At 39.5% G+C, this 21,655-nt stretch overlaps 1 protein-coding gene and 1 long non-coding RNA gene across 3 annotated transcripts in view; one reads left to right on the forward strand and one right to left on the reverse strand.

Moving 5' to 3' along the window:
- Positions 1-21,103, reverse strand: part of LOC134212543 (synaptotagmin-B) — a 115,555-nt gene extending 94,452 nt beyond the window's left edge. For both annotated transcript variants that reach the window (XM_062690508.1, XM_062690506.1), the window contains exon 1: positions 20,444-21,103. The gene's annotated coding sequence lies outside the window, so the exon portion shown is untranslated. The remainder of the gene's footprint in view (positions 1-20,443) is intronic.
- LOC134216693 (uncharacterized) lies at positions 3,691-4,318 on the forward strand. Its single transcript, XR_009980774.1, has 2 exons — positions 3,691-4,206; positions 4,261-4,318. It is a non-coding gene; the product is annotated as an uncharacterized LOC134216693 (long non-coding RNA).
- Positions 21,104-21,655: the final 552 nt, after the last annotated feature.

Consider the following 21,655-nt stretch of genomic DNA (forward strand, 5'->3'; position numbering starts at 1 on the left):
CTAGCGTTTTTATCATTTGATTTGGCTTATTCGAAGACGCGTGCAACTGATTCAAAACCTTCAGTGTTGAACACAAAAACAAAGAAAACAAAATCTCCATTCATCAGCCGCTTGCTTGGCGGTAAGTATTGAGTTGTAAAATAAATCTTGGTAACTGCTGACGACATGTCTCACGATGTTATTCCCCTTTCCATAGGATCCCTCTGCTCACTCACTCTTCGTAAGAGTGGAGCATAACCCTCTTGAACTTACAACTTTGCAGCAAGCAGCAGGAATGAAAAATTTCACGACGAAGCCAATTCATGCTACCGCCATATGCAATGGAAACTTCCACAGGGATATGACAGAATTCCACTTTAGCACGCAATGCGGCTCAAATTTAATCCCTTGCTAGGCAACTAAGGGGTGTAGATCGATATTTACGCCAAAAGTCCCATTATCAGCACCTGCACGAAGTCTTTTTTTCTTCTTCTTGTGGAACTTCGCCTGTTTTCCAACTTGTATTCTATTAGCATTTCCTCAGTTATTAATTGAAAGCTTTTCTATGACCACCTCTGCATGAGTATTTATCTTGTGTGGCTACAATGAATACTCTATGCCCAGGGAATCGAAACCTTTTCCCATCTGAAAACATCCTAGACTTAACCGAGGATCTCCGGATTGGCAATCCTACGCCTTTGCTCGCAAGGCTTACTGCAGACCGGAAACTGGAGCAAAAATCGTTTTGAAGAACTTTATTGCAAGAACGATTTAAGATAGCCTTATTTTTTCTTATTTGTTTTAAGACTCTTTAAATAGTTATTCGAGCCTGACTCAACATTCTACTCATAGATTTGAGTTTTCATATTTCATATTATTATACCAATAGTAAAGATTCTTACACATTGAAAATGATGTTAGTCCCAAACTTCTATTGGTTTTCTGTGTAATTACAGCTGGCCTAGCAATAACGGAGCAGCGGTCAATCATGCTCATGCTCATCTCATTATAATACCAATAGTAAAGACTCGAGAAGCACACATGTTGTACATAGATCACAGAAGCTTATGTGTGACAAGATTTGTCATAAATGAGTTGTTGTCAGAGCTTAAAATATTCATCTTCATAAAGCAACTTCGGTCCGAATTTTGACAAATATCGCATGAATATTCAAAACATAGAATGACATAATCAGACGACTACTCCACGAACTCATTCATTCGACTGTCACTGAATGTGTTTACTATGTGCAGAAAAAACATAATTATCATTGTTTATGTTGATGTTTACCGCTGAAAGTGCCTCGCGGATGAAAATCGGATTCAGTCCTGTGTGATAAATCACTTTACTCATTTGAAACGTGTTCAGATTTCAGATAATTTATCAATTTGTAAAATGTGCATAAATATTCAATGACTAATATTCAACTGAATATTGACTGTCCAGAGCCGACTATGAATGTGTCGGAAGTGAACTGACAAATGAAGAAAAATGGACGTCACTAAAAATTTTCGATTATTTTACACTCTGGTTGTTGTAACCAGTTTCATTAGACTTGTGCTACTTGGGGAGGCATTTATCCCATAACTTTCTCTACCCACTTAAAATAAATATAAATAGCTCGGTACGTACATAGTGCATACGCGTAATTAAATCCAAACAAAATTAATAGGATTCAATTAAAAAACGTTGCCCTTACCATTAAATAAAGTAAACGAAATGCATAGGGTTGCGCGTGTGTGTGATTGTGCCACGAAGAATACACGTTGGACCATAATTATACTTCAAAGGCCTTCAACATAATATCCCACTGCCGGTTTGGAAGGTATGCAACTAAAATTATCGGTCGACCTTGATTGGACATTGCAATCTGCCTTTCCTGTTTGCTCAATCGATTGTCGAAGCGCCGGAAGAACAGAATTCCGGTCAGTGATGTAGTCATGCTTTTTTGAGGACTAATGGTAAAACGCGTTCGTTCGAAAGAACGTTCGACGTGAATTGCATCACACGTTTTGAAAACTTTAAAAGAAAATGCTATAAAACATTTTTCTGGCACCGTTGAAATAGTTTCTAGCTACATCCTTTGTGTTAATTGTCCCACATGTAAACCGTACGATGATGAGACTGTTATCTATGCATTTCGCTTTGATCAACAGGTTACACACAAAATCCATCATATATTCCCCGGTATTGTTACCGGTCGTACTTGGAACATAGTTTAGTGCGCTGTGAATCGGGCGATATGGTGAATGCACCGTACACACGTGCGCACATCAGGTTTTCGGCAATTAGTTTATTATTCAAATGGGTTCTCAGGGGGTGACACGGTTTTGCATATTCCAAATTTGCATGAAGAACCGAAGGGAACCCCAAATGTACGTGCATATATTTATATAGAAATTTGTTTGTCGGTGTCAGTTTTGTGATCGATTCATATTAGTGAATATTTATTTGCATTTCACCATTTTGAACATTTCTGAATGTTTCATTTCTAATGAACATGACATTGACAAAAAATACTGAGAGCGATGTTTGAGGTAATAAATGTTGAAGTCTCTATAACAGTTGCTACGAAAAATTTGAATTACTTATTCCAATATTGATCAACTGCTATCATGTTTTCACAGCACTATCTCATAAATATAATAAGGCATGTGTATTAAACTAACGATATAAAGATATTTATATTTGAAATTATATAGGGGCCCTCCTTAGCCGTGCGGTAAGACGCGCGGCTACAAAGCAAGACCATGTTGAGGGTAGCTGGGTTCAATTCCCGGTGCCGGTCGAGGCAATTTTCGGATTGGAAATTGTTTCGACTTCCTTGGGCATGAAAAGTATCATCGTGTTAGCCTCATGATATACGAATGCAAAAATGCCCGAGCAGGAGCGACGACCTCAATAACAGAAATTGGTATGAAGTAGCCTTGCATAAGAGGTAAAATATCAAAAAATAATATTGTTGTTCCAGAGAAAACTTTCCTCTCTACGGTTCAATTTTTAAACTACCGCAGCTGTCACTTCATACTTTCTCTCAGCTGTTTGGCATGGCATTCTACAATGACTACGCCAAACATCAGATTTTTGTTTCAGTGTATTGAAGATTTTCAGGCTTGCGGTAGAACTTTGACAACTGCGGAAGAACTTTGCGGAATCCGCAAAATGGAAAATTTTGAAAAGATCCGCAATACCAAAAACTTATATGCAGAATACTTGAGGCATAACATGCTGAGGTATTTCAGATGTTGGAACGAATAATAATTGGTTATGCATTTGGTATTGAAATAGAATTTAATAACAGAGTATGTTATGGCTCAAGTATTGTGCATATTAGTTTTTGGTATTATCACTTTGGTATTTTACCTCTTATGCAGGGCTAGTTCATAACAGAATTAGGTATTAATAACGGAATTAGGTATTATTTAGCCAATTTCTCCTGCTCGGGTGGTAACTTGGCTTAGAAACCTCGCAGTTAAAATAACTGGCTGTTCGGCCACATTGAGAGTTGACGTAAAGTCGATGTCAACTTCTATCCCCGAACAGCCAAGATAGCTGTGTGGTGTCGGCAGCCAGTTATCTGGCTAAGAATAACGCTACGGGTTGCCTGATACAGTGCAGTGGTTGAAGTGCACCATACCATACAGAAGACCCCTAATTCTTGGTGTGATGCGGCTTTATGCTTACCGTGCCTACGAATGAATGGTTAGGGGGGTCTCAAAAGATGTAACCGTTGGTTCCAATTCGTAGCTTGTTGGCTCCTCCACAAGTATCCCACTGTCTCGTCCCCCACGCCAGTGAGTACCTAACGCCCAGTCCGTCCCTAATTTTATTAGTAGGACAGCCTTACTGGTGGCGATCCCAGCTGTCTGAATAAAAAAAATATATAATCGATTAGGTCATTTATTTAATTAGCACCTGTTATGCTCATTCCCACCCCCACTACTGACCGTGGGTAAGCTAATACGCCCACCCGTTACGAGATGGGGAGGCGTAGTTAATACCCTGCGCATGATCGTACCAACCGTTGCGAAGTCGAGTGATGACAACTGTCAATCTTCGGCTAAACACGAACGGACGGAAGAATCATAGATAAAAAGTACGGTAGCAACGGGTCTGTCTTCTTTTCCGGTCGGACTACTGAAGGCAGTAGTAGTGCGCGCCGATTCAGTGAAGTTAATTCTAAAAGTAAAATAAAAATCGAAGTGTAATAGTAATAGTACAGAAAAGGTAATTATTTAATACAAGAGAGGTTATGGTTAGAAGTGTTTAATGGTGTAGCAGGTCCGTGACGATTTGCGGGCCTTTTCTTTTTGTGTGTGTTTTTCGGACGGTTTCTAGAGGCTTCCTTAATTAGCCGGTAGTTGAACAACCACCACGACAAACCGCCATCTTCGACACGCGTCGAGAGTCGCCCCGCTGGAGGGCCATTGCCACTGCCAGTCGGAACAACCGCAACGACACACTGCCATCATCAAACCGCCATCTTCGACACACGTCGAGAGTCGCCCCGCTGGAGGGCCATTGCCACAACCAGTCGGAACACCCCCCCCACAACACTCCACCGTCATCGACACGCCGTCGAGAGTCGCCCGCTGGAGGGCCATTGCCATTGTCAGTCGGAACAATCGTTACGACTCACCGCCATCTTTGAGACGCCGTCAAGAGTCGCCCCGCTGGAGGGCCATTGCCACTACCAGTCGGCGAAGCCACCACCCCACATCACTATTGTCGACAAGCCACCGAGTATTGATCTGTTAGAAATCCATCGCCACTACAAGTCGGAGAATCCATCGCTATCGTCTGCGCACGGCCAAAAAAATTGTCTCTCGAAAAGCCGAGACACCATCGCTTCGACCCGACGAGGTAGAGGACGACGACGAGGCGGACGAGCGAAATCCGTTAGCATGCCTGAACACCACGCAAGTACTTTCTAAATCATATCCTCTCACAAATTTAATGCTCCCTAATGGGATAAATAAAAATTGAAAATGTCAACATAATTTGGTGATTCGATTTCTTTAAGAACGCAATCCCTCATTAAATCTTTTGGTTCGTTCCCGTGCCCAATTGGGGTGTTCAAGCCTTGGCCTTTTGTAGTCCGCTGTGAACAAGACGACCTCTACCTTGCTTTTCTTCCACTTCGTTCGTTAGAACTGGTTGGATCATTCCTACGCATATTCAGCTCCTAATAGCTCCTGCCAAGGTAAGTGATAGGTGGTGCAATAGATAACAGTGCTAATTATAATTTACGACCTTGTGATCGACAAATTTCCCGTCTGAACTGCCGAACAGGCTACAAAGAACCTAACCGCTAACGGAGCCTGTGAAGCACCAGGGCACCCTTCACAGTATCTAGCCCTTACTGCGCTAACGAGACTTTTTAATTCTCCTAAATAATCGGCTACTCTTATTCAATCTCAACTTGAGGTTAAATAAGGGTGGGATTATGAGCATGTTTTTATTTAGTTTTTCAACAAATTGTCACCTATATGGATTCGCTTTATGCGTTATACACATTGTACTCTGTAGCTCGTCTTTGACTTTCTTGATAATATACCTATTTGGTTTCATCGTTGCTGTTCATATTAATGCTGAAATTGTGGAGTCCATTATCTTAATTTGCAATGGCTTCAGTTCAGATAGCTCAAATCAATCTTCAGCATAAAAGAACAGCAACGATTAATCTTTGTAGACTCATGCAAAATGGCAAATCCCAAGTGACGTTGGTGCAGGAACCCTATTTTCGAAAGGGTAGCTTCTACCTAGGTAACCTAGTGAACCCGGTTTTGCTGCTTTCAGTAATGAAATGGCAAACTCTCGATCAATGCCGCGTGCATGTGTGCTTGTTAACAACACTATCGTTGCTACACTTATCTCTGAACTAACAATCAGAGATGTATGAGCTGTCACAATTGATGCAACTAGCAGGACCCCCGTCAGGAAATACGTCTATTTTTCGGTTTATTTACCATCCCCTACGGATGCTTTCAAACGAGTTGTCATATATTGCACTTCAAAAAGCCTTCCGCTAATTGTTGGCATTGATGCTAATGCTCATCACATCATCTGGGGTAGATCGGATATCAATCTGAGAGGCTCCAGCTTGATGGAATACTTAAGTAGTACCGAACTTAGATTACTTAACATAGGCAATCGCCCAACCTTTATGGTATCTAATAGAGCAGAGGTGTTAAACATAACCCTTTGCTCCAATAGAATCAGTCACGAGTTGACGAATTGGCATGTGTCAGATGAGGAATCGATATCTGACCATCGCTACATCTACTTTGATCATTTGAATGTTACTTCGCAGACCTTGAGTTTTAGAAATCCTCGTTCAACAAACTGGGATCTTTACACAGAGTTGCTCTCTACCAAATTTCATGGATATCTACCTTCTATAGAAACTCCTTCCGACTTGGATTATGCAGTTGATACTACAACGTTGCACATCTTGGAAGCTTTCGAAGAAGCTTGCCCTTTGCGTTCTGTAAAAACCTCAAGAGGAACCCCTTGGTGCAGTCTTCCCAAACGAACATCAAACACGCTGAGTACAGCTGTCCGTATACTCCATCTGTACCCTTGCTTCGTGTTTATACGTATACGCACGAAATGTATACTTGTACCCGAACTTGCGTCCGAGTTTCATTTTGTACCGATGTACTGTACATCTGTACAGTACACATGTACACTCTGGCTGTAAAATTTGCTGTTGAATAGCGTTCCAGAAGCTTCTCAAACGAAGCAAATGTAGACAGTGAACAAATTCATAGATGTGCGGATATAAGCAAATTTATTATATATCAATATTTTCATGAGGTTTTGTACTTTAGAAGGCTCAGTAAAATGGCCACCAAAAGTGTTCACGCAAAAATTAAGTTTATATCTTTCAAGTGTTATGCCTCTATTTTGTTGCAAAGTCAAAGTCAATCGCTTGTTGCGTGTTTAGTTAATTCTGAGGACAATTCTGAGAGGACAATGTTGTTGTCATTCGGAATGGTTCAGTTCTACATTCCTAGGTTATAGTCTGTACAGATTACGAGTATAGTCATTTGATATCATTTTAAAATAAAATGAGGTGTGTGATCTTTGATATCATTAAGTCAAAGAGCTGGTAGTCTGTGGAGGCTATTGCGTAATATGTTATGTATGGTATATTCCAACACGAAGCCGGTTTTTGACAAAAAAATGCTGTGCATCCATGGGGGCTGTGGATGAATTACGTGACGCTATATAGGGAGAAAGGGGATAGCCTCAAGGGATACGATTCAGACAAAAAAATTAAATTGTCAATACATAATGTGCTCCAAAGAAGAGGACTGGATTCGCCCAATTTTATGTTACGTAATTTGTGAGCGGTCCCATAGTGCAACACGAAATGCTCTCTCCCGATGGAGCATTTCTAAAAGCGTGACAATACATAATTTAGTTTTATTAGGAATACATTAACAGAGAGTCGAGAAATTGTTCCACTGATCTATGAGTATACATAGTATTTATATTTATGCGATTTCTATTCCTTCCCTGTTGAGTGTACACGCTCAACAAAAGTTATATAGCGGTATGTGAATCGAAGTCAAATTTATCAACATCTTCTGTAAACTTAATTATTTTTTACGTGATGTTGGAAGCCCATGTCAGTTGGTTACCAACGTCGTGAAAAAGTTTTGCAACATTAGAAAATTATTCGAAAAAAAATCTTCGAGATCCAGCCACCACTGTGCAGCTTCATTTCAGCGTGCACAGTTTTCGAATTCCTTTTTGTTCATTCTCTTTGTCTCTTGCCGGTCGACTCTCGGACCTGAACGCAAGTTTGTACATGTGTTTTGTACTTAAGTACAAGTTCGTTTAGGTAGGTACTGGATATCCCTTTGTACTCGAGTACGTCAATAATTCATGTTCAGTGTTCAACACGAGTTGATGAAAATGTACTTGTGTTGAACATCACACATGTTCGTGGGAAGACTGCCTTGGTGGAATTCCGATTTGGCTACGCTAAGGAAGCAGTGTAGAAGGAGTTGGAACAGACGCCATTCAGCAGGGACGGATTCTTTCAAGTTGGCTCGCAAAGCTTACAAGAAGGCTCTACGATCTGCTGAACGATTCGGCTGGAAAAACCTTTGTGCAAATGTTTCCAATTTGAGTGAAGCCAGTCGATTGAATAAAATTCTTGCGAGATCCAAGGATTTCCAAGTTGGCGAGATTCGCAGGCCAAATGGCGACTACACTTTTTCTGATGAAGAATCGTTAGAGCACTTATTTGACACGCACTTCCCTGGATGTGTCGATATAAAATCTTCGGATGATCCTGATGTCTTTTCATGTAGCTATGTGTCTTGGGCTCAAGCACGTAGAATCATAACTACTGAATCGATTCAGTGGGCACTTAACAGTTTTGCTCCCTACAAATCTCCAGGGGAGAATGGGATTTATCCCGTTTTACTTCAGAGAGGTTTTGAGCATGTCAAATATGTTTTGAAAAAGCTTTTAGTATGCAGTTTTGCTACTGGGTATATTCCCATATCCTGGCGGGATATCACTGTAAAGTTTATCCCAAGAGGAGGACGTGCTTCGTACGAAGAAGCAAAGAGTTTTAGACCCATCAGTCTGACCTCATTTCTTCTTAGAACGCATTCTCGTTCATCACATTCGTGATGACTGTTTGGCAAACATGCCTCTTCATCTGAATCAACATGTTTACCAATCTGGAAAGTCCACCGTGAGGTTGTCTACGATATCGAGAAAGCATTCACTCAAAAGCAATCGTGATTGGGTGCTTTCTTAGATATTGAAGGTGCCTTCGTCAACGTGTCTTTCGATGCAATATTAAAAGCCGCACGTTGCACAATGGTTCGAGGGCAGCCAAAACCCTAAAAATCGAAATTCGTATTTCGGTCGGAATTATATTTTTCTCATTTTACTTATGTGGTTCAAATTCAAAATTTGAAAAAGTTTTGTTGAGTTTTGACTTGTTACATCATTTTTAATTGAACATGATTGTTGATTTCCAATCGAAAACGCTGTTTGACAAAGCGTTTAGATCAGCATCGTACGGCTTCAATTACATCGCTAACACCAATATTATTTCAAGACTGCATTATCAGGGTCTTAAATAGTATGCCTATGTCAAATATAGGTGAAAGAACTCAACTTAAGGTCACTTTATATACAAATTTATTTAAAATACTCACATTTGTTTTATTGAAGTGCTCCAAAAGTATAGGCGCAAATGAGTGCCCATAAAGATTCTATGCTCATTACAAAGCTTAAAGCAATAGCTTTCTATTCATCACTATTTTGTTTTGCGAAACGTTGCGATTAACTGCTTTTTTAACGTTTTAGTTTGAAATGTATTGCTTAGTATTTTTTGGTCTGTTTCTATTTGAAGCCTTACAAATACGTATGTTTTGTTCACAAGAGCCTTAAAAATGCCTTTTTCTTATTATTAGATTGAAGTGTCTTACTTCCAAAATTTGCTCATGGCATCCGAGATTCTACCAATTTTAGTTTTTTTCCACATGAATTTTATTGTTGGAATTTTTTTTTGTCTATTATTCCGAAATATGTAATCATGCTGAAAACTTTTCTATGGCATATGAAAACTCAAAGTATTGGATATAAGCATTGTTCATCACTTCGCCATCAAAATTATTCTACCTATAAAGAGTTTCAAGTTCTCATGCTTGAGCTCGAGCTAAACAACTGCTGAAAAAAAGCAAAAGCAACAACAAAAGCTGAACCGAAACAACTATTTGAACAAGCATAACAGATGAATAAAGCAAATCACTCACTACTACTATATTTGACTTTGTTGCTTGCTATTTCAATAGTCATTCCAATTTTTGAGAGTTGATTGTAATTGAACAGAGCACAAGCCGTTTGAAGTTTGTATGAAATTTGCTACGACAACAGTAACTTTAGTCAAGAAACAACGTTCCGCAGCACTGTCCACTGACCTACCCCAAATATATTATTACGTTATGAACAAAAGAAATATAGCAAGCAAATAGATCGTCTTTTGTCTCGTCTTGTCTTAGCCCATGGACAGCCTGTATTTAACAAGCAATTATTTTGATAAGAAAATTATTTAGAGCTTTTTTATGGAATATCTTCTATTGTCATAGGACGAGTTAGTACTACCCCATTTAATTCCACCACTTGGGTCAAGTACGAAACACTGAAGATGACGTTACTGTTGGAGTCGAAATACGTATCTGTAAAATAACAATCAAATGGTGGAATTAAATGGAATAGTACTAACTAGTTTTATGGCATGTGAGATCGTCTTTGTTGCGAAACGATCTGTTTTCAAAAACCAAATTTAGCAGTAATATGAAAGCTTAAAAACCGACTTCTCTACTCGACATTACGTCAAGCAGCGATTAGGAAATTAAGTGCCCTCAAGGTGTAGTATTATCTCCACTTTTGTGAAATTTCGTTGCAGATACGCTATTGAGGTTACTCTATAATGGCGGTTTTCCTACCTATGGATTTGCCGACGACTATCTAACATTGATAGTGGGTTTGTGCATTACAACCTTATTCGACCTGATGCAAAACGCTCTTCAGGTAGTTGAAAGTTGGTGTCGCCAATATGGCCTTTCATTTAAGGTACACCGGGGCAAGCTGAAATGCGGGGTAAGTTGAAACAGAAGCTGTGATTTAGATCTGAAATGACCGAATTCCCTGATTATTTTTTTCAACAAACTACTCCCCTAAGCGCACCTTCTGACTGCCATTCCGGGAAGATTGCAGCTACTAGAAGCAATTCCTGCCATTGTTTATTTTCCACCCTTTGCATAATCTAAACCAACTATTTGACGTGCCAATGAAACAGGTCTCAAAATGATATTTAGAATTGTTGTTTCCATCAAATTTGGATGGTAGGCAATCATCCAATGTTGAATAAGCATAATGATTATGAAAAATCAATGAAAAAACCATTTTAATTTTTGAAATATGGTCGTTTGAAATTGATCCGCATTTTCAACGCATCGGGGCAAATAGAAATGCGTGGTGCGGGGCAAGTTGAAATAACAATTCAAAACGTCACTCTCGCAATTTAAAGTAATATTTTTTTCTGAATTCAACATGGTCCGTAAATACAGTCGGAGAACATAAATTTATGAAAAGATCCAAGCTTTTGAAAATAAATTTAATAAATTTCCGCCCATCCCGTCATGAATGCCCTCCTACAATCTTTACTAAAGAATAGGATGAAAACGGTCATGGTAAACTGCATGGTCTAGTTTTGAGATTCTTAATCAACTTCTCCTCGTAGTGAGCACTGGCACTCAAAAATATAAATCATAAAGCATGTAAACATTTCAGTAACTCCACCATTCACTTCCGCAGTCCCCTCTTTCTCTAATCGAGGTGTTTATGAAATATACGGTGGTTAATTAATGTGAATTTATGGAGAAGCCACAACCGAATAATTTGGGCACACAATTCAAGTGAACCAACTAATGAATTATCCTGAAAATTAATCCGAGTGGTGGACTAGTAGGACGTTATCAATCTGCACGCAAAAAAAAGCGTTCATGAATTCGTGAACTAACAAGCTCACGGTGTATTTTTTCGTGAACAACAGCCTCGGATTCGGGAACACAGTCACGTTTTCTGGAACTTTCTGGAAAACATGACTGGTGTTCCCGAATCACGATTTTTGTTTGTTTGTGTTAAATTTTCAGCGTAGTGCGATCTCTAGAATTTGGTCCCTGAAAATTACGTTTGTGACTTTGTTGTATACTGCCCTTTTTCGCATAAGAGTTCCATATTTTAGCTTATTTTTTGTGTAAAAGAGTATCAAAATCTGGAATGTGTTCTTTATGCGAGTAAATATCAAGATGAGACAACACAAATGGGATTTGATTTCCAAATTTCTAGAACACAGCCTACTATTTTATCAATTTTTCTTAAACAGGAGACAATTTTGAGCTAATTTCTGATAGAAAGCAAAAACCGTCGAAAATTTACATGGGACTCTTTTGCGAATCCTGGCAGTATAGTCACCTTGATAATCTCCGGATCTTGAGTCTCACTGAGTACATATATTTTGTTTTTAATACGGCAAAATTAAGTTATGTTTGTATATAGCGCAGTGTTTCAACTTGCCCCGATATGTGGGGCAAGTTGAAACAATGCATATAAAAAAATATTTTCAGTATACAAAATATTTATAAAAAAGTTTGGTAAGCTTATTTTTGGTTGCTTATTTTTTATGCATAATCTTTGGCCCGAACTATCAAACAGCGCAAACGGATTAAAAATTTATCAAAGGATGAGAAAATTATGTTGAGCTTTTTAGTGGAATGTCTTCACTTGTCATAAGACGAGTTAATACAACACTTCGTCGAGTCAAGTACGAGACACTGAAGACGGCCCTACTTTTGAGGTCGAAATACGTATCTGTCAAGATACAATTAAGTGGTGGAATTCAATGGGATTGTATTAACTCGTCTTATGACAAGTATCAAAGGATGATTTTTTTACAGCACTTCAAATTTCAACTTTGAAAAAACCCGTTTCAACTTGCCCCGGTGTACCTTAATTCGAATAAAACATCTATTGTTCTTTTCACGGAAAAGCGTAACCGTAATGGTATTCGTCCATTACATCTTTTTGGTTCTGAAATCAATGTAACTGATCAAGTAAAGTATGTGGGTCTAATTTTGAATTCAAAGCTTTCCTGGACTAACATTGAGTTCAGAATCAAAAAGGCGTGTATTGCTTTCGGCCAATGCCGACGAGCCATTGGTAAAACTTGGAGTCTTAAACCCAAATATATCAAATGGATCTACATAACAGTTGTACGACCAATTTTGGCTTATAGATGTCTTGTGTGGTGGCAAAAGGGGGAAGTGAGGACAATTCAGTCTAAATTAGGCCATCTTCAACTCCCACGGCTGCTCTCGAGGTTCTCTTCGACATTGTCCCACTACACATACATCTTAAACTGAAAGCCTCTTTAATAAAGAAGAAGAAAAAAATACATCTTAAACAAGAAGCATTTTCTTGTACTTACCGATTATGGGTACTCGGTTTTATGGAAGCGAATCCTGTAAACCGCAGTTCTACACACACTTCGTTGTTACCGCTTATGGTTAATTGGGACAAAATTTTCCTTGCTCCAAGTGATATCACACACGTTAGTAGTTTTCCTTATAGGACATTTTCAACAAAATTCCCCTCGCGGGATGAGTGGACATCTGGCTATTTGGAGAGAAGTATGTCGGACAGTATTGTTTGTTACACTGACGGCTCCCTCGTCGAAGGTAGAGCAGGTGCAGGCGTCTATTCGCGTGAGTTGAGAATGGAACAGGCACACTCACTGGGTACACACTGCTCTGTCTTTCAAGCGGAAATATTTGCCATCATGTGTGGAGTGCAATCTCCACTGCAGCAACGCATTATGAGCAAAGTAATATACTTCTGTTCAGATAGCCAAGCAGCTATTAAAGCTGTTGCCTCGGCCAAATCAAGGTCGAAGTTAGTAATCGCATGCCGTACTCAAATTGAGGAACTGAATTCAGTTAATACTTTACACCTTATATGGGTACCTGGCCACTCTTCCATAGCTGTAAACGAAATGGCTGATGAGTTAGCTCGTAATGGAGCATCGCATGACTTTATTGACCCTGAGCCAGCTATTCCAATATCCAAGTGTTGGGTGAAGCTTTTGATCAACTCTTGGGCTGTCACTCAGCACAAATGGTATTGAAGTAGTCTGGATTCATGTCATCAAACAAAATTGTACATCTGGGAGCCATCTCCGGTAGTAGCAAGCTATTTAGCTAATCTGTCTAAACAGAATTGCAGTGTCTTAGTCAAGGTCTTGACAGGTCACTGCCGACTGAACTATCACATGGCAAATATTCAACGCGTTGAATCTGTTTGTGATAGTTGTGAATCCGATTATGGAATTTCTTATCATCTGATTTGTAACTGCCCAGTCTATGCGAAATTGCGCTTCCAAATATTTGGTAAACACTTACTACTTAGTGAAATTGACTTCAGAAACCTGAACCTTCAGAGTATTTTGTTGTTCATAACCCGTTGTGGTAAGGAGCTATAAGCTCTTGTACGCTTATGCGTTGTATGCCCTTTTCAAGGGCCCTTTTCCAAACTTTCCCTTTGTTTTCCCATCCACATTCCTTTTCTCTTTGTTCACTTTCTTTTCCGCCAGGTGTGTGATGAAAAAGGCTGTGAAGGCGATGGCACAAATCTCCAAAATTGAGGTGAACGTGCCCCTGGAGCCGACGTTCTGATACCTGATACCTGATAGCCTCATGATATACGAATGCAAAATTGGTAACTTGGCATAGAAACCTCGCAGTTAATAACTGTGGAAGTGCTGAATGAACACTAAACTGCGAGGCGGCTCTGTCCCAGTGTGGGGATGTAATGCCAATAAGAAGAAGATTATTTAAATATTTTAACTCATCATGGGGACACTTGATCCCTCATTGGTCCATCAAAAAAAAATTTGACGAAAAAAAAAATCAAAAAAAATATAGGAAAACTGTTCCGTTTTCCTTCTTCCTGTTCCTGTTCTGCCGTAATCTGGAAAAGTGACGTAACAGCCATTTTACAACATGCATGTTTTCCATTTTTCTGTTAAAGAGCTCGATGAGTAGTACTCGTTAACGCCATTTTTGGAAAATGGCGTATACGTCACTTTTTCAGATTACGGCAGTGTTTCTCGATGATATGAAACACAGAAATACAGAACCAACTTCGTCACTTCTTTTTGCTAACATGCGTTCTCACTGCTGAAAAAAATCATAAAAAATGGGAACATATCAATTTTTGTTTCAATTTGTTTTTTTAAGGGCTGAACATAGGAGCTTTGGGTTGAAGTCCAGGAACGGTAATCCTATTTATTCTCTGATGTCCAATTTTCAGTAAATTTTACAAATGAATTGAAAAGTGAACTCGAAAAAAAAATTAGGTAAATATAAAAAACAGAGAATCATGTTTCTCAAGATTCTAATAATGAGTGCCGAATTCCATAACAAATTTTGTTCATGGATACGCACCGCAAGTCGGAAAATCCATTTCATTCATTTATTTAGTTAACATCTAAACAGATAACACTGAATCAACAATTTGACGCCACAATGCACGGTTCGAGGCCGCATCTCTCCATCCTCGGATACGCCCCACGCTCGCCAAGTCGTTCTGCACCTGGTCTGCCCATCTCGCTCGCTGCGCTCCACGCCGTCTCGTACCTGCCGGATCGGAAGCGAACACCATCTTTACAGGGTTGCTGTCCAGCATTCTTTAGAGATGGGCGCTACGCTCAGGAGCTGTTCCAAAGATACGCTTCCTTACATTGAGCTGATGAGCCATGGATCTTTTTTTAAGAAGCCCAGCTCAGCAGCTCACTTTAAATTGATGAAATCATTGTCAAACACGCGCCTAGAGAAACTCCCTCGAACGTACGCACTCGAGTACGCGCGCTGTTGTATTTTGTACAGCACAAACGAAAATACCACGCTCGCGGTACACAACACAAGCGAGCTTGAATGAGCATTCCAGTCCAGTACCACGCACGTGCTGATCGTTTATTATTTGCACCTCAAGCACCATCAAGCCAAGCGACAGCACCATCTAGCCAAGCAACAGAAATCATTTCTGCTGCAGAGAGGAATAAGAAATACACACACGCTTAAAGTCATTCACACAATTTTGTGTTTCGTTCACACAAAACGGGCCTAACCTGGAACAACACATATTATGAGTAACTGCCATTTTACTCATTTTAGTCTAATTGACGGTGAACGATTTCCGATGAGTTCATTTCACACAGTGAGAGAGCGGTCGGAAAACGGACCTAACCTCAATTATATTTTTTCATGTAAATTGAAAATTATCGCAACATTTTTATACTATTTCAGAGGAGTCCCCATTTGTTTCGATATGACCAAACTAAAGTGCGGTATTTATAGTCGCACATTTTAGTTGTATCGTATCGAAACATAACGAAAATCCACAGAAAAAGTCATTTTCGTTGCGGTGCATGCCGGACGCAACCGCCATCATGGCAGTCAAAATGGACTTGACAGTTCGAAGCAAAGTTTCTTACACATATTAAAATAATAAAAGACATTACACAGCGACTGTGCATGTCTTACACATAATTTTCACACAGATTGCTATTCTCTCGTGTCATCGTCGTCATGTGTGAAAATTATTCATGCGATGTGTAATTTACTTTAAGCGTGTCGAAATTGCTGTGACATGGAAGCGAGAGCTGCGTCACTAGCTCAGATCCGTGCGACACGGATCTCGATCCGGATCAGTCGCGACCAATTCTAGCGAGCGAACCGCGTGGTTCAAACGAACCGAACTGGGAGCTGTGTCTTGCACGGAGCGGATCTTTTACTTGCGACGGGTTTTCCCGCTAGCATACTGCTACATGTGCACACGCTTAAAATCAATAACACAGAGACGTGTTTGCATCACACAAAACGGACCGAATGCGGAACATCCCCTAGATGAGCGACAGTTACACAGGCACAAAAATGCCTCGTACGGTCGTAATAACGGTCCTTTTCAACATGTAAGCGTTTGTACAGATTCCTTGTTTCATGAGGAACCAAATACTGTTGAAAATATTGAAATCCAAGCCTTAATAAAGCTACACGAGCTATTTTTGTGGCTGTGTAACTATCGCTCATCTAGGGGATGTTCCCTATTAGGTCCGTTTTGTGCGATGCAAACACATCTCTGTGTTATTGATTTTAAGCGTGTAGCACCCTGCTCTGTATTTTTTTACTCTCTTGTTTTTATTTCTCTCGCATTTCGGGAGCCAATATACACGCTTAAAGTCATTCACACAATTTTGTGTTTCGTTCACACAAAACGGGCCTAACCTGGAACAACACATATTATGAGTAACTGCCATGTTACTCATTTTAGTGTAATTGACGGTGAACGATTTCCGATGAGTTCATTTCACACAGTGAGAGAGCGGTCGGAAAACGGACCTAACCTCAATTATATTTTTTCATGTAAATTGAAAATTATCGCAACATTTTTATACTATTTCAGAGGAGTCCCCATTTGTTTCGATATGACCAAACTAAAGTGCGGTATTTATAGTCGCACATTTTAGTTGTATCGTATCGAAACATAACGAAAATCCACAGAAAAAGTCATTTTCGTTGCGGTGCATGCCGGACGCAACCGCCATCATGGCAGTCAAAATGGACTTGACAGTTCGAAGCAAAGTTTCTTACACATATTAAAATAATAAAAGACATTACACAGCGACTGTGCATGTCTTACACATAATTTTCACACAGATTGCTATTCTCTCGTGTCATCGTCGTCATGTGTGAAAATTATTCATGCGATGTGTAATTTACTTTAAGCGTGTAGATGAATGGGCTCGCTTGTATGAAAATTTCAACTATGCATGGTTAGAAGGGTTAGAAGCGCGCTCAAACAATGCATTGATTTACTGCACCCAGTATGAATAGAAAACTTATGACACGTGATATGGTTCATATACATATCAGAGATTACGGACTGAATTATTCAAATTAACGATTTGAGAAACGTTATCAACAAAATGTAACTTAGAATTATGAATAGAAAATAATGTTGAGTTAGTTTTTGTATAGAAATAAATGTGATGGTTCTAAATGAACTCCTAGACTTCAAAACTAGACGGTCAGAAAAAGCGTAATAAATGTTATTAGTTTAAAATTGTCGGTTTTTCAATAGAAATTATTACCTCACTGTAGCTTAACATTTTAAAAATTTCAAAGTGAGGTAAATAGATGAATGATGAATGCTCGCGTGATTTTTGAAAACGTCGTAAGTCCAAATGAGAGACTCTCTTTCATTACGCTCTCTTTTGCTAATATCTAGGCTAGTTGAAAATTTGTTGCAATATTTTCTCCTCAGCACACTAGACAAAGCTATTTTCTTCAGATCGGTGCTGGAAAATCCAATGTAAATGTTAGTATGGCTTTGTAATAATCGAAAGAGAAAGTAAACAAAGAGAGCCTCTCTTTTGGACTTACGACGTTTTCAAAAATCACGCGAAAAATTAATGAATGACATCAATTTTTCAAATTTTTGAACAATAATTAAAATAATAATATTAACAATTATGTTTTAATATATGTAGCATTAAAGAACTGAAGAGCTGATCCAAGGAGCTGACTCTTTTAAATGAGCTGAACGGATCAGATCCGCTCACTGCAATGAGCTGTTTTGCCCATCTCTAGTTGGAATGCAAAACCATTGAAGAAGAAGAAGAAATTGGCAGTGGTTGATTTTCTACCGTCGCTGTCACATCCAGGCGCTATAGTATATGCGCAAAATAGCCAGCATGAGTTAACCACCAGAAATTTGTATGGCGAAAGACATCTAACGCGGGTTTTCTCAAAATTAGAAACTTTTCATGAAAAACTATTTAGTACCGGCTATGTAGGAAGGTATCCGCTATTACGCATACAAAATATTTTTTTGATGAAGGTGCTCAATTTTAAGAAATCGAACGTTAGATGCCTTTCGCCATACTGATGACGCCATAGACTGAAAGTTAACTCCTAGTGTGCCGCTGTAAGCACGCTCAAAGTGGGTGATTCATTGGAAATGAAAAAAGCGAATCAAGTCTTCCCAGTCTCCCTATCCTTCAAAATTCCCCCTTTTGACATTCAACATGAAAATTTTGCTAATTTGCTATGTATTGTAGTTAATTATGGACAACTAAGTTGCCTTGGTTGGGCCGGTGCAATTGCATACTAAATTTTTTGTGTTGGTCAATTTATCAGCGTGAAAAAACAATACTCGGCGGCGTGAAGCTAACCGGCATTAATAGGCGTACGTTGAAAAGTGTCGGCGGCCTGGCGCGGCGGCGCACAGGTCTAATCGTTGAATGATGCTGACAATGAAAGCCACCAGAAAAGGCGGTGGCGAACTCCTCAAGGACGGATGACCGATCTGTTACCCACTGTGGCTGACCGGCTGGCAGTGGGAACTGGTGCTTGGTTGGTGTCGTGGAATGGACGCCTCCTCCTTATTATTAGTGAGAACGAAGATTCACTAAGATGGCATTTTTCCCGTGATCTCAAACGGCCTCGGTGATTATAGGAAGATTTAAGATTGATGTGGATCAACCGGAGCTCGTTGATAGTGGACTTGGTGATGTCAGGCGACCAGAAGAGGAACCTTCGACGATCATATGCACAGAAACTTCGACCTGTACGACACACTTGCGATCAGGTCAGCCACTATTGTTCCAAGATCTTAGCGTTGGAACTTTGAATAAAAAATACTATATATCACACTACCAAAAACTTTAATTCAGCAGAAATCTGTATCTTTGCCTCTTATGATTCTATTCGATTAACACGTTTGCACGTTTCACCTGCTCCTTCCTGCTCTAAACCAGCAATTCCTCTATTACTTCAGTTATTAGGATCTCGTCCTCTATTTCGCACCCACATATTCTTCTTTGTACTGCCCTATCGTGTTTTGTGCTCGCGTATATATTGACAGCCCAGTGCCCACGCGCATCAATATAAATCGACCGTTGGAGCTCACAAATCAATTTCGAAATATTTCACCCCATTTTTCTGTTATTGTGAATCATGATTTTAATAAATTATTTGTTACATTCGTTTTGATTTACATAATTTATGGACCAAATATTCCCAAATACCAAAGTGTTCTTAGTTGTAAATGTGATGAATTGTTTTGGCTTACCGTTTCAATTTATCTTTTTTTTCATCTACAACTTATGGTCCAAGTAAAAAATAACTCAACTCGTGAATGACAGTAAAGTTCTAAAAATAAGTGTTAAATAGCTGAGATTAGAAATTTGATATTTTAAATATCAGCAATTAAAGACTTATTTTGAATAATATAATCTATATATATCTATCTATGTACATAAAAATGAATTTCTGTCTGTCTGAACCTTATAGACTCCGAAACTACTGAACCGATCGGCTTGAAAATTTGTATGCAGAAGTTTTTGGGGCCGGGAAGGTTCTTAAGATGGTTCGAGACCCCTCCCTCTTTTGGAAAGGGGGGCTCCCATACAAACGAAATAGAAATTTCTGCATAACTCGAGAACTAAGCAGAGAATGAATCAATTTTAGGCGAAACGAAGTTCGTCGGGTATGCTAGTATATACATAAACATGAATTTATGTCTGTCTGAACCTTATAGACTCGGAAACTACTGAAACAATCGGCGTGAAAATTTGTGTGCAGAGGTTTTTGGGGCCGGGGAAGGTTCTTAAGATGGTTCGAGACCCCTCCCCGCTTTAGAAATGGGGGCTCCCATACAAATGAAACTTAGATTTCTGCATAACTCGAGATCTAATCTGAAAACAAATAAATTTTAGGCGAAACGAAGCTCGTCGGGTCTGCTAGTAATAATATAAATAATTATATATAATAAATATTCAAGTTACAACCGAACATTTAGCAATTACCTGCAACAAGGATTGTGTAGCACTAATCACATCTTTAGCTCTCTTCCAAATGGGCTTCCATATAAATTCATGGAAAAAATATCATTTCCTCACACGTGCAACTTCTGATACAGCTGCCAATTGGCGTGATCGATCACACTCTTGCGGAATCCCAAATAGTTAAACACCAATCACCATTCGTCACGACACGCCATAATGCGTAGTACATATGAGGACAACATCTACACAACTTAAACAACGATAGCTTTTTTATAGCAACGATAATGGGTTAATGGCATGAACTTTGCGAAGGAATGCGCCACTCCGGTATCACCCATTTAATTAGTGACGAAACATTATCCAGCCGGCGCTGTCGATGTTAACCGAAACAGTTGTGGTCTGCCATCTGCCATCCGGAAAATTCGCCACTTTCACTAACGCCGTCGGATGTCAACGTTTTACTCACAAAAAGTGCGGTCCACGACGCGGGGAGGTGAAAACGGGGTTGGAAAAATCAATATTTTCCTTTGTATACACACGTTCGTTAACTTAATGGATGGTTGGTGCAGCCTCTACCAAGCTCCAAGATTGGGCCGTGGTCGCCTTGTAATCTGCGAACGAAACAGGAGTTTAGTCGCCGAGGTCACGAGATGAACACGAGGCACGTCTACCGGGGTAGAGTGTCCGAGTCTTACTGATTGACTGCCATTCGGGTGAAGGTTAGCTCCTGTTGCGCTTTCCGTGGGTCATGGGGGTGCTCAGTTTCATCCGCTGGATGTGGGTTGAGATACCGATAGGTTTTCCGACCATGGCTCGTGAGTGGCGTGTACATACGGTTCGAATCTCGTTCCTACGGGGAAGCTGGAACTGATTAAAAGATTAATGGTTAAATATCCTTATGTATAGGAGAATGCTTGTAGCGAGGAAAACCACGAGTGACGGCTTGGCATTTTGAACAACTTCTACTAATTAATGAGGAAAAGTTATTTATCATTACATGGTTCTGATTGCAGTCAAAAACAGAAAGAGCATGCAAAACAATAATTAATATGTTTGCTCTGTAGCGTGCAAGTGATGTTTATCTGTAAATAAATCGTAATATTTATAGATCCCGCGATTAGAAACATAAGGGCGTAATTGTATTGACCGATTTCTCTTAATCGGTTTTATATTTCGTGAATAACTCAATTGTTATTGAAGCCTGCGGTGCAAGATGCAATCATCTTATATCAC

The sequence above is a fragment of the Armigeres subalbatus genome, chromosome 2, assembly GCF_024139115.2.
Source record: "Armigeres subalbatus isolate Guangzhou_Male chromosome 2, GZ_Asu_2, whole genome shotgun sequence".
In the NCBI taxonomy this organism is placed as follows: Eukaryota; Metazoa; Arthropoda; class Insecta; order Diptera; family Culicidae; genus Armigeres; species Armigeres subalbatus.